The 14994-nt window shown below is 35.5% G+C and overlaps 1 protein-coding gene across 3 annotated transcripts in view; it reads left to right on the top strand.

The window, feature by feature from the left end:
- The first annotated feature begins 6770 nt into the window (after positions 1–6770).
- Positions 6771–14994, top strand: part of RBBP8 (RB binding protein 8, endonuclease) — a 50253-nt gene continuing 42029 nt past the window's right edge. The window contains exon 1 of one of the 3 annotated variants that reach the window (XM_087931162.1): positions 6771–7067. The gene's annotated coding sequence lies outside the window, so the exon portion shown is untranslated. Of the gene's footprint in view, positions 7068–7858; positions 8061–13507; positions 13617–14994 lie in introns of those variants that run through there. The other 2 variants (XM_087931163.1, XM_087931164.1) reach the window with 2 other exon arrangements.

Consider the following 14994-nt stretch of genomic DNA (forward strand, 5'->3'; position numbering starts at 1 on the left):
AATTGAATCCATCCATCTTACTACTGACTGGGCAGTAGTACTACTGATCATCCTCTTATTCTTTCGCTTCCACCTTTCCACTAGATCTTTGTATAATGTGTTTAAAGTACAATAATTTGACCTATTTATGCCTCAAGTGAGAACTCTGTGGGACATGGTTCATTCAATACAAAACAAACCAACAAATAAGATCCAACAGAACCAAACATTTATAACTGGGACGCAAGTACTCAGGCTTCATTTAAGCCCAAACCAATAAATATGCCCAAATAATATATAAGAGCTCATTGTCTAGCTGAAAACATAATTTGGCTTTCATTGCTTTGTCAGCCAATAATTAGAATTAATAATTAGAATTAAACCTTGACCTTATCTGTGTTTGGGCCAGCAAAAGCAAATGAACTGGAAAAATAATTGCAGTTCTTCATAATTTTAGGGCACAATTCACTATAAAACTGAACCCAATACAAGCTCCTTTGTCCCGAGAGTCCTAAAGCTTATTGAAATTACTCTTTTCAATCTGTCTCTGATAAAATGCAGAAAACCCCATACATAATTCTAATATAATATGCAAACATTCTAATTAGTTAATATCCCATTGGATGGAAAACTGTTGACTAACAGGACAGCACAAATTATGCCAGCGTATTTTTCAGATAGTTCAATGACCAGACAAATTAAAAGCCCAAAAAACACAACATTCTGTAAGAACACAAGAATAGTCTTGAGTGGGACAGTTTCATGCAACTGCAGTTTCTATAGCTGTTTATGCAAGTCATCGTGGTTCTTTAGGTCAGCTTTAAAGGGGCAACATTTTATCTATCCCATTGTGGTTTTGGTGGAACAAGATAGTATGATGAGACTGTTGTTATTAAGCACAGATCAATCATAATGGCATGAGCGTGGAATTGTGGCATTTTAACACTTGTTTTCCTTGGACATCCACTAACAAATTTTGGTGTTATTAGCTACAAGGTTAGAACTAGACTAACCTTCCACCCAGTGGTGGAATTCAATTTTTTTTACTACCTGTTCTGTGTGTGGGGCATGGCTTGGTAGGCATAGCAGGGAAAGGATAATGTAAAATCCTCATTCTCCCCCCCCCCCCAACTAACCTGCTTTCCAGCTCCATTTTCCTGTGCAGGGCAACAAAAGAAGACCCAGCCAATTAGCTGGGACTCGGGAGGCAGAGAATAGATGGGGGCGGGGCCAGTCAGAGGTGGTATTTACCAGTTCTCCGAACTACTCAAAATTTCCGCTACTGGTTCTCCAGAACTGGTCAGAACCTGCTGAATACCACCTCTGCTTCCACCATTCCTTTGCAACCCTAGCTAGAGACAGAATTCTCTGTCACAATTTTGGTATTCCCTTCTCCTTCACCTTCATCTAAAGACAATAATTTCTTCTTCCTCAAAAATGCAATCCACAAAGTGCTAGTGGAGGAGTATGAGGAAAAGATCTGAATCAATTGCACTTCTGAAAACCCAGGGTCGGATTAAGATACAGCAAAAGTATCTGTTCGGTTACAAAAAAAAAAAAAAATCTTTGAGAATATGTAAAGTTTTCACTCATGTTAGAAGAAATTACAGTATATGTACAATGTATACCATCATTTAGCAACTGAGTGCCAGCTGTAAATGATGTTGCAACTTCAGTATCCATAAATAACTCTACAATGTGCCCATATTACCCCTAATTGTACCACATTTTCTGGGGGCTTACAGTTTGGCATTTAAATTAATGGTACCCAGCACACTTTTGTACAGATTGGCAGAAGAGATAGTTGCAACTCACGGCCAAACAGACTCTCGCACCCATCTCCTGCAGCTATCTTGAGTCAGGAATAAGATTAGGCAACTCCTTATGATTAACCATAAAGACCACAAAATTGGCACCTACAGGTAACCTAAGGATATGTACAGAAATTCAGTTCTGCTGCCATGATGATCTCTATGTTGCCACAACATGAGCTGATGCTGTGCAATTTGATGTAGCTAATACCAATCCATTAGGATCCATAAGTGGTTTCAGTGTCAGCATATTGCCCCCAACAATCTGGGTCCTTATTTTACCAACCTTGGAAAGACAGAAGGGTGAATCAACCTTGACCCGGCTGGCAGTGAACCAAGTCAGCCTGCAATACTGTGTATAAGTGCCCACAAGTAGAGTTATATAGGCATATCTATGAACTTATCTATGTGGAAAGATGCCAGATTGGCTAGCCAAATTGTTCTCTCAGTGAGAAAACAAACCAAAGTGTCAGGGGAGATGTGCTTAGGAGAAATGTGCTCCAAAGGGTGAGTAGAAAGGAACCACACATTTATTATAGCTTGGATTATGCTATTTTGCCACTATTGATTGTGCCAGAACATTTGTGGAGATAATGGTACACATTCCATATAAGTGTGGCACTTAATAAAGATTAAAACATGGAAGAAAATAGGGTGAGGGGAGTAGAGGAGAAGGTACTACTCCAAAACAGTTTTCAGCCACGCACATCAGCTGCCACCAAGCAGTGGCAGAAGTTCTTCCTCTGCACAGTTTGAGGCTAGGGTGCAGAATATTCAAAGTACTTCAACAATGCATATTGTGCTACTAATCTTTGCTTACACAAAAACACATAATGAGGAAATGGAAAGGTATCCAGAAAGACCAGTAGGGAACATGGACCAAACAGCAGAAACCTTGTGTCTTCAACACACGCATAGAAGTCAAATAGATAAGAAACTACATGTCTGTGCATGCTTCCCAATTTTCTATTTCGTATGTATCATAGAATGCCAACATCTAAATTCCTGCCCAATGTCTTTATGCATATACACTATAGAAACTTGTAAACAATCCCACTCTACATATATATGGCCTGGTGCTGGCGAACAAGTAATAGGACAAAAGAGGTTACACTCAACCACAAAGGATTGCTGCTGACATGACCCTGCTATCATGCATGGGACAAACTATCAGAAGGTACCATGGGAATGTTCCACTTCCATCTGCCATTCTGGACAGGCCAGCTTACATGGTGTCACCATGTCTGAATGCATTCTTGATTGACCCATAATGCGTTCATGCATGTGGGAGCTGCAGTGCAGCTCACTCAGAGCCAGTATTTCTGCTCAACCTCTCTTTATGGCAACTTCAGTTATGGCTCCGCAGTTATGGCTCCACTTCCTCATTCCTTCCTTACAGAATTCACCATTTGGTCTCTGGCATCCAGACCAGCAATGTTGAGACCAAAGAATAGTATTCCATATTGAGCCTACTATTTAATTATGAAGCATTTGGAAAGGGGCCAGAAGAATCTTTTGCTTAACCTAGCCACTGGACTTCCTGAAGGATTTTTGAAATGTGCCAAACAACGAAGAACTCCATGTGTGGCCTGGATGAACCATTTTAGGGCTTGGTAGAATTTATACATCACGTCCTCTTCAACTGTGGAAAAATAGTTCAGATGGTGAAGTGCAAGTCTGCTTGAATGATCAAGTTTAGCTTTGGAGCTAAGGAGCAACATCCAGATAAATGATTCTTTGGTAGCCCTAAGTAGAATTCAATCAAGATTCTGAATCAAGTGTGTGTAACTCATTGCTCAGTAAGGTATCCAAAGATCAGAAAGCTACTACAGTACAATGACCCCACGTAATCTGTGAACGTGGAGAAAACTGCTATCTAATATAGCTCTAATCATGGTCATTAGCTACGATTCCTGGTACTTCATTCATTCCTGGGAGATTCTTCAGAGGCCAAACTAAAAGAAGAGAAAAGCATCCCTTGAAACAAGTCAACGTGATCTTGGGCTTCCGGAGGGAAAGAGCGGCCCTACTTCATTAAAGATGACAAGTACTGCAATGCCATTGGGGGCTGTATTGCATTGCTGAAAAATAAAAATGAGGAGTAGAAATCTGCTAGTGGTCAGTATAGGAGGCATCTATAAAGGCAGCTGAATTGCAACATGGGCATCCCATTGCATAAATGTAACTGGCGAGAATAGGTGAACTCTTGTTGTGTTGGTTAGGCCTGGGAAAAGCAACTCAAAGTGAATGAGGACATACTGTTTTTCCTTAAAAGCAAGTCAAATTAATTAAATATATAGTCAAACATCAAACGTTAAGCACGTACTTTGGAACTATGGGCAAGGGGACAGTATGAAACTGTAGAAAGATCTTGGATGAGAAAGATTAGGAGAAACCGGTCTTCTGTGCCTCTGTCTCAATGCTTCTCTGCTCCAGGGCATGCTAGTCTTCAATTCTATGCTTCCACACCTGTGCATAACTCCCACTGTACTGAGAGGTCAAAGAAAGGCAATATGAGAAGTTACATCATCAAGGCTGCCAGTACTAACTTCATCTGAAAGTCCATATAAGTTTCTTTCTATGGTTTATTCCAATACCTACAAATAATATTCCAATACCTACAAATAATACAGACCAAAATGTGACTGAAGTATCTTTTTTCACTTTGAGTGTCCATTTTGCTGATAAAAATTTAACAATAATTAGAACTCCAAAACTGGGATAACAATTTTAGTCATTACCATTCTCAAACGTGCAGCATGTTTACTGTTTTGAAGGATGAACATCCATCCTGAAGTCATCCAAAAGCTGGCAGGAGGCTTCCAGAGTCATGCTGTTTTGATAAATGAGGGATATAGGGGCAAGACACTTGGGCTAGAAAACGTCCTGGTCCTCCTTGTCTTCCTGTCATTTCACTACGCATATTCACCTCTGCACGTGGTTCTCATATGTTTACCATCTTCTTCTCATTCTCTTTGAAAGGTGATGTTATCACAATGAAAGATGTTTTGCAGTTGGAGAGAACTATCAGTGCATCTGTTTTATTCTTACATTATCTGCATATAGTATGAACTGCAAATGCTGGGATACATCAATAATCTTTTTAGATTGGATACATTTACATATTTTTTAAAAAAGGTTTTGCAGTTATAAATTGAAAATAATAATGAAGATGTACTCCTCATAAACCAGGAGGTGGTGATTCTTATGGGGCTTACTTACTTTAAGCTAGTCATAAAGATTTGTATCTTGAGTTATTCATAACATGGGTTGTGAATGTCCAACAACTGATTTAAATTTAAATATTATATAAAGATTTTGCTATTGTTTTTTTTCAGCCACTTTGGAAATCCTGAAAGTATTTATATGTGAAAGATAAGTTTAAACTCTAAAATAAAACTAAATATCCAATGGATAACTATGATTCTTCTGCTGTGGTTGCAAAGTGACATAAACATGAATGGGAGTTCAGCATTCATTTGTATATCAAATTAGGCCAACATATAGTGTCTTCCTTGAACATGGGGAGGCTATAAATAAAAATAAGTAGGCAAATAATGTATATCAAGCAAATTATATTTTCTTCCTCAATGGCTGAACTCTTGACTTTCAGAATTCAGTAAAGCACCTAAAAGGACCTACACAGAACCAATACTATGTTGACAAAATACTCTACTTACATACATCTATTTTTTTAGCCAGTCATGTTTCAATATATTGTATAAGTAATTTTATATCATCTCAAGTACATTTTCTGTAGACAAGGCAATATTATTGACAGGAAAGAAAGTTGAATGCTATTCTGGCACCAATCGACGGACTGACTGACTGACTTACAAAAAATGCTTGGCCATCCACAAATCATAAACCTGGGCAGTTTACAATGATAAAAATAGTAAAAAAATATAAAATTTGATACAAAAGAAACCTCTCCACACACATCTACAAAGCTCATATTATAAATCCAGTTTATCCTTGGACACCGGAGGCTGGGGATCATGTTGGGGCAGGATTTGTTTGTTTCTAATCTTGTTAACACCCATTCACTAGTGTGAAATAGGTAGGTGCATAAATGATGTATATAAACAAATACATTTCCTTATGGGGCTTCAGCCACATTATTCTAGTGCTTATGATAAAAGCCAGGTCTTCTTTCTGACACTACTGCATTTGTCCTTGACTTGGGAAGATGTCTCAGAATGAGTTGTTCCTGTGATTGGATCATGTTCCTATGCTCAATGGATCAATCATCTGGAAGGTCCCCATGAAAGAAGCATTAAACATTTTGGGATCTAAGAAAAATTACACTGCCACTATGAACTCACTAGGTCAACAAGAAAATAATATTTGATTAAAGATTAGATTATTTACAATGTGTATTTAAGGAGATTTATGTGCGGCTATAAAGCATAATTAATGGAAATATCTATAATAGTAGACTGGAAATTAGGGACAAATGTCTATCCACATATAATGATGTTTCAAACAGGTTTCATGTCATAGTTTTACATGTAGTTTTTCTGCTTTTCTGGCATAAATGTTCTGTAACAGTTGACACTTAATAAAAAAGCAATTCAGGGACGTGTGAGGGAATTCATTTTTGACTATTTTTCAGCATTTAATTTCCAATTAGCAAAAAAAATGTAACCTAGTAGACGATTTTGGGCTTTGTATTCAATACGTAAAAATGCTTTAAACATTCCTCAACATAAATAATCCTTTCTGGTTTGTTTCAAACTATTCATCAGTTACTCTGTCTAGATGCATCAAAATGCAGTCTGAAACAATAGGATAATGGTGCATTTGATATGGTTACGGATGCAACACTCCCTCCTTTGGTAAATTATTTTGCTGGAGGCTACAACATTTTATGTTGGGAGTTGGTGGAGGCGTGACTAATTCACCACTTATGAAGCTTCAGAGTTGAGTTGAGCTGCAGCATGTTGAACTGCCCTTTGATGCCGACTGGTTGAACAGGTTTCTGTTCTACCAAGGAACTGGTTTGACAGGACTGTTATGCCAACAAATTCTGGTATGATTCCATGTTCCAGAGAATGCAAAAACCTGCCCAGCCAGTTAAATGAAAGACATATTAGGTTATCCATTGCACATTGTATATATCTTAGGTGCAACAGAACTCCTCTCTGCATTCTGTAGCATGGTCCACTGTGACTTTCTCATCCTATACAAGCTTGATGTTTATCAGCTTAGGGAAGCTTAATATATGTCATTGATGATCAAGAACAGAATCAGACCAATCTGTTTCAGTTTTTAAAGGTAAGTTTTGAAAGTATCAATTTAATACTATATTACTTCTGAAATTTAGTTCTGGATGCTGTACAAATAGGCCACTTATTCTTTGTGTGTTCTCTGGTGAATATATTTTTTTCTATATCAGTTTATAGTTATGGCTTATATCAGTTTGTAACTTCATTGGGTGATTTTTCATCAGACTTTATAACATTTACATTTCAGGCAAAGATGATTGTAGAAGCATCTCTAAAATTGGGAAATAGTTTTAAAGATGGATAGCTGAATTGTAGCCTGATCATTGCCTACTGTATGCAGTGATCCACTATTTAAATGTATTTGTTGTGCTGCCATGTAACTCTTTGCAGATTTATTCAGCTCAATTGGTCTTATGCCAAACTGAATAGGCATTACATTGTAGTCATATCTTCTTTCTGTAGGATAGATGGTAACTAAATCAATTTTAAGAGAGAAAATTAAAAAAGGAAATGTTACGTATATAAAAGTTGTTTTTCATTGCAACATCAGTTCTTGTTTTTAATTAATTTTAATTAATTAATTAATGTATCAGATTATTCTGACAGAAATTCTGACAAATCTTGATTCAGCACAACTTTACAAATTGTCCACTAGAAGGGCAGTTTGTCTTTTGCTAATATAAATAGGGGCTGTATACTGACATTGTGCTCTACAGTAATTTAGGGTATGGATCTTATTATATACAGGTAGTGTCATGTAAGAATTAGACATCTTTGAAAACAAAGGCTGTAGAATCTGGTGACTGATTAACTTGCTGAAGCTAAGTAGTATATTGGCTGAGTTGAACAGAAAGGAATGAAGACAGGTTTTGTCATGTCTGTTAGGACAAAATAACTTTTGTTTAACACAAATGTGACTTTTATATTCCTCTTTCAACTGGATTTAAAACAAAAAGAATTATAGTACTTTGGTACTTTCTCTTCCTAAGTGAAGTTGTTGTGAATTTTAGAAGAAACAATTAAGAATCTTTTTAATTACAAGGTAAGTAAAAAATATCAGTGTCTATTGGGAAATGTTTAATGCTTAACTGCTCAGAATATTCTATGGGATCTTTTCAATAAAAAAAATAAGTATAGCTTTGGTCTCTGCAAATATCCAAGTTGATAAACAGCTATTTTTAATTATTCTTTGAGACAATACCAAATAGCTTTTATTGTTTTAGAAGGGAATTGCATAATCATTTTTAAAATATACTAGGCAACACTAGTTAATTTTGAAATATTTTAGACAATGTGGCCTCATCAACTTAAAAGCTATTATTATTCAAAACAGTTTAATTGTTAAGTATAGCAGCTTAACCCTATGCATGTTGACATAGAAATTACTTCTACTGAATACAGTGGCACTCCTCCCAATACAAATGGATAAGATTGCAACCTTATATGTTAATCCAACTAGAGATTTATCTTATTAAATTTGAACCACATTTATTTTGGGTAAAAGCCAAAGTGAATTAAGTAAGACCTGCTTGTTAGTCTTAATAATGCACAATAGTGCTGCACTACAACGAAAAATTGCAAATAACTGCATGGATTTTAATTGGTCATACTCATGAGTAATTTTAACTGGATTTCATTCTACAAATTTAATGGCATTTTACTACTAAAATAAACAAAAGAAGAAAACTATTGATTTGGGATTAGTTTCCATTTATGAAACAAAATTTTTTCTTCACTTTTCATCCTCCCTGCTCCCCAACTGATTCCTGTCCCAGATCTGCTCTAGAATGATGGAATGAGGTGATTTGGGGATATATAATGCTGGATAAAGATTAAGAATCTATCTTGTTGATAAAATAGTATCAATCCACATAACATCCTTTAGCAGTGGAATGGAAGAATATATTCATGGGTTCGAAAAATGTATCATCTTGAATTCTTGTCAGCTCATTTTCTTCTGCCTCTGAAAAAGGCAACACAATACCCTGAACAAATTCTCTTACATTGCTCCACAGTGCTGGCTACATGAACTGGTAAAATATTTTTCTGCTCCTGATCTGTACTATAGTATAGATTCCTCTAGTATCTACAGATCATAGTGCAATTTTGTATATATATTCTGAGAAATAAATCTCATGCACTTCAAAAAAAGCTCACTCACAAGTAAATATAATGGTTTTTCTGTTTGACTGCTATCCTTTCCTATACATATATAGAAGGAAGGAATGGTGAGGGCCCCTAGTTGACTGTCAAAGCCAATGCTCATTGAAGTCAGACCAGGAAGAAGGCATTATTTTTTTTATTTTTTTCTAACCTTCCTCCCACTTACTACAGTACAAAATAATCAACCCAAATCAACCCAAAACATTTGGTATAGCTGTAGGTCCACATTTGGGTATGTAAGGAAAAAGAACAGGATTGGGATTTTTGCCAAACCTCAATGCCAGTACATCAATGGATACTTGTGCCAGCTGTATAAATGTCTGTAGATTTCCTTGTCAAATGTGCAGGATTTCCAATTTATCCTACAGGCCTCTCAGTCAGCCTTGGGGCAAGCATACAACTACTCCATCTTTCACACTCCAATATTAAAAAATTAAATATTTGAGTTTTAGATTCAATATTTCTTAGTTATAAAGATGTTTTAAGGCAATCTCTTTGATAAAGCAAAGGGCACTTTGGTAGATTTTGGATAGTGATAAATGGCAACAAATTCTGAATCATTGATTTTTTATTTTTTACAACCATATTTTAAAACTGATTTTATGCACAGACGGTTTAGAAATTTTAAAATTTAAACACTGACCTTGCATATGATAGGACAAAACATAAATCAAATGAATGGTTGGGATTTTCTGCCTCATCTATCAAAATGCCATCTCAGTATTTGTTCCAATTTGTTACATAGTACAAACATTCAGTAACCAACCTGAGGCAAATTAATTCTGTATTTTGGGCATCATGGAAAACTGTACTGTAGCATATGGTATAGGTGTTGTAGCTCAAAAAAGCGAAGTAAGATGTCCAATCTTTCCAAATGGACATCTTACTTTGCTTTTTCGAACTACACCACCTATACCAGTGGTCGTCAACTGGTGAGCCACGGCCCACTGGTGGGCTGTGAGAAAATTTTGGTGGGCCACAGAGAAATCTCACCCCAAGAGCACCCCCCCAAAGCAATTAATCCAGGCTGCGCAGAAACACAAGTGCTGCGCCGGTCACATGGTCCGCGGAAACCCTCCCCACCCACTCACTCCTTACCCTGTAAACTTGCCTGTTAAATTGCTATTTTTCCTTCTTCTGAGCATCATCTGTTCTCTGTGCCGGGAGATTTAGATTAGCTAGGAAGCAGAAAATGGTTGGACTTCTTGCTTTCTAGCTAGTCTTTAGATCTTCGACTCTGCTTTTAAGTATAGCCAAACCTCCCTTAGGACTGAAGGTTTGCTTGCAAGCAAATTCAGTGCAGACTCACGGCAAGCAAATTTGAGAGACTGAGCTAGCCGATGGCAGATAGAATGATAGATCATTGAATGATTCTGTGAGCAACTCAATCTCCCTTCTTTGCCTGATTTTGGGTAAAACTTGCTCTTTTTTATAAAAAATTCAGTATTTACATACATGGTGTGCTGTGAGTTAATTTTGTGTGTTTACTTGCAAGCAAATTTTATGTGACAGACTGAGCTAGCCGATGGCAGATAGATAGATCTCTGAATGAATCTGTGACCTCTGACCTATACCAATTTGAGTTTGGCCAGAAGAGATATTTTCATATGGGCTTATATTAGTATGCAGTATTTTTCACAATGCCTCAAATATTGATACAGCATTTGCTGAACTAAAAGGATATAAGAACATGGTAAGACTCTAAATTCTAAAAGTTAGAACTATGGAAATTAGATTTTTTGACACTTTGTGTGTTAATAACAGGATCCATGTTCAAAAAACCATGACTAATATTTTCCTTGAGGGTTTTCACAAAAAGATATATACTGAATAAACATTTCAGTCATTATACACTTTGTTTTTTTTGTTCTGATTTCCTAAAGGTTTTCTGCAGTAATCCATGGATTATGCTAATATTTTGCACTAGGATCATTTTCAAATTATTTGAAATTCTTGCCATTTCTTAGAAATCTGTTTGTGTTCTTCAGTGAGAATACATTAATGACAAGGTGTCTCTTGAAAGAGAATGTCCAGTCCCTTGTTCTGATAGGAAAGTTAGAATTATTTTTAATTATTAGCAGTTCAAAAATTACATTCACTAGCAATTCAATATTTACATGATGAGTAGATTCATGTATAGTATAGAAATAATATATCTGAGCTTATTTCATCACATAATCTGAACAGGGTGATAAAAAACTCTTTTTATACCTAGAGTATTTCTGATCTGTCTAATCTAGTACTGCTACTCTAATTGGCAATGTCAATGCAACATCCTGAAGGAACTTCTCATATCCCCAACTCTTTTCTTTTTAACTGGAAATGTCAAAGTTTAATTGAGGCCTTCTGCATGAAGGAAGCATGGACTCTATCACTTAACTGTGAATTCCTTACTAGTTAAACAAATTGGACAAAAATACACTGGATTTCTGGAATGCCTTACATCTTTATGACACAAAACAAACAGTAGCTAGCAGGAAGACTAACACAAAATAATTGTCTGAAAAAAATCCAAGGAATGCAGTATTTTCCTGAAATACGTATATACAGTGAAATTTCACACAGAAGGCTTTATCACAAGTCTAAATGACTAATGTTTACTTGATTACATCAATTTTTAAAAACTTTAAAAGAGAAGAGGCCTCAAGGAGCATTCCTAAAGCATAACCTGATTCAAATAGCAATTACATAATACTTACAGGTATAAGAATATTTTCTGTTAATACTGTTCAGCAAACCTATTAAGCCCTGTAAAGTACACAACTAAAGGCACTAGAAAATGTTCTCATACATGTTGAGCATTTCATACAAATAATACATGTTGTATCTGATCGCTTGGAAAATGAAGGTTTGAACCCACACTTCTTGGGTTTAGTTATTATGGAAACAGAGACACAGAGTAACCATTACAGAAGGCAACTGAATTCCTTTGTAAGAATGACAATTTAGAATGTACATTTGCAGGAAGCAAAAGTCAAGTTAAAAGCTACAAACACATTAGATTTATACTCTGACAGCAGTATAATGTATGTTTTGTATGTCATCTCTTAAACTTATTTCCCTGAGGGAGATCTCTTTTTTAAACATATAAATGATTAATTCCCAAGAGAACAGTGTATTTACAAAAAATAGAGCTGGCTGAACAATCTTGCAACTTAAATGAAATGTTTGTATATACTTGATGCACTATTAAATAAAAACTTTCACTAGGAAACAATTTGTGTAACTTTCTCTTGTGGAAAATTATTCATCCAGCCCATTCTTACATCTTATTCTGATAACAATTAGTAAAATAATTATATGAAAATTATCCTAAATCTTTTTAGTATGGTTTCTAGTATAAGTGTCATATGATGACACATTTATCAAAAAAAAATAGATTAGATTTTAGTCCCAATGTATTCATAAATTTACTGAGTGATTTTCATTAGGAAGTAGAGATCTACTTTTATTCAGTTATGGCAATAAAGAAACAATAGGAATACTTCTGGAAATAGTAATGTGTTAAGTTTTTTTTTTTAATCCCTACTAAATAGGTCTCCTTGGTAGTAACAAAAAAGTATTATAATAAAAATAAATGTAAATAAGAAGGCAACATCTAAGTCAGATAAGTCTATTACTATCATCAATGTTTTAAGTACTTTAAAATGTCTTTGAGTTCCTGTCCATATTTTACCAGCATAACAGTGCTAATTCTTTTCTGTTTTATTGTCTGGTTATGGATTTTATTCCTCCTAGACAAATGACACATGCTGCAGTATATTTCAGTATTGACTTTGAATCCATTAAGAAGTATTCTTTTCATGAGAAATCAACACCGAGCTAGGTGTAATGTCATCTCATTAACTGTGAACATCAAACAGTTCACAGCATGTTTCATACTTCCCTATTTTGTTTCTACAATAAAAACTTAATGCAACAGATCTCTAACTACAGATAAGCAGATGGCCATTTAAATAGATTCAGATAACTCATTTTGTTTGTATATTCATTTCTGACAAAAAGTAGATGTAACTCTATGGGGGATATACATGATATCCCTGAATTTGCAGTAATAATATAAATTAATACATTTCTTGAAATTTAAATTTGGGAAAGGATTATTTACTTTTCTACAGTCAAATCTTTAGTGTAACTATTAAGTTTATTCTATGAAAATAGAATCTGAACATGATACAGTTAGGCCTTGACTTACGACCACAATGGAGCCCCAAATTTCTGTTGCCAAGCAAGACATTTGTTAAATGACTTTTGTCACATTTTACGAGTTTTCTTGCTACAGTTAAGTGAATCTGGCTTTCCCATTGATTTTGCTTGTCCAAATGTTGCAAAAGAGGATCACATGACCTTGGGACCACAGCAATGGCCATAAGTATGAACCAGTTGCCAACCTTCTGAATTTTGATCGTATGATCCTGGGGACGTTGCAAAAATTGTAAGTGTGAAAAATGGTCATAAAACACTTTTTTCAGTGCCATTGTAATGCTGAACAGTCACTAAATGAACTGTTGTAAATTGAGAGCGATCTATAATTGCAATTTGTTGCACATATTTTTAAATAAAACCCTGCAATGAAAGTCAATTTACTTACGCAACAAATGATTACATTTGCAACACTTTTCAATTTTATTACAGAAATAAAACATTTTTTAAAAATATAGCTTAGAGCAGGTGTCAAACACGCGGCTCATAGGCTGGATGCATTACGCACTGGCCACCCCCACCCCCAGCTTAGCGAAGGGGGGGAAGTTGCGATACGTCATATGATGAAAATGTGTCGTGGCAAGTTTGACACTCCTGGCTTAGAGGGACAGAAGCAAAAGACTTGAAGAGGAGAGGTGTGACCAACCAAATTTCACTGACAGTATGGTTTACATATTGTGTATGTAGACCAGAGAAATTACATTGTTTTACATTGTGAGCAAATTGATAAGGCAAACTGTCTTATCAACTTTTTAGGTATCAAAATTCTAGATTTGGGGGCAGTGAATAAAGCCAAATACTGTACTGAAACATAAGATTCAGGATCAGAAAATGAAAGTACTTCTTTATACGGTATATACTGTGCATAGTAACTTACTACCACTTATAGTTACCAGTTTAAGATGGCTGTAAAATTCGTGGGGCATACAGCTATTATCTATGGTATCTAGTTAGTTATACAAGTAGTTCTCAACTTACAACCATTCATTTAAGTCCCCAAAGTTACAGCCCTGAAAAGTTATTTACAACCTTGCACTTATAACTGTTAAAGCATCCCAGAGTCATGTGATCAAATTCTGGGTGCTTGGCAACCAGCATAGTTGCAACATCCTGAGATTATAGGATTGTCATTTACTTAACAATTGCATGTTCACTTAACATCTGCAGTGATCTGCTTAACAACCATGGCAAAAAAGTCATAAAATCAGGTACAACTCACTTAACAACAGCTTTTCTCATCTAAATTGTAGTACTAAGTTGAGGACCTGTAATTTTATTGACCAGAAACTGTAGAACATTAGCAGAAGAGGCCCATTTTGCTCATGTCTCACCAAAAACTTAGAATCTGACCATTCTAGTAAATAAAATTTAAACTAGATAAATCTTTGGTTCAATCCAGCTGTTTATATTGATGGAATAACTAATATATTATATGTAAAAATATCTGAGCATGATAAACTACTAATGCATTATAATTAAAATTAAGAGGCAAGAATAAATATCCCATGTTTCCTTTTTTGCACTGTACCCACCAAAGTAATGAAGGTAGTAGGTAAATTCTTACAAATCTTCAAAATTTTCCCTAGATTTCAGGTTGATGGATGGAAGAA

This window comes from Pseudonaja textilis, chromosome 3 (assembly GCF_049901715.1).
Source record: "Pseudonaja textilis isolate UNSWEBS1 chromosome 3, rPseTex1.2, whole genome shotgun sequence".
Classification (NCBI taxonomy): domain Eukaryota; kingdom Metazoa; phylum Chordata; class Lepidosauria; order Squamata; family Elapidae; genus Pseudonaja; species Pseudonaja textilis.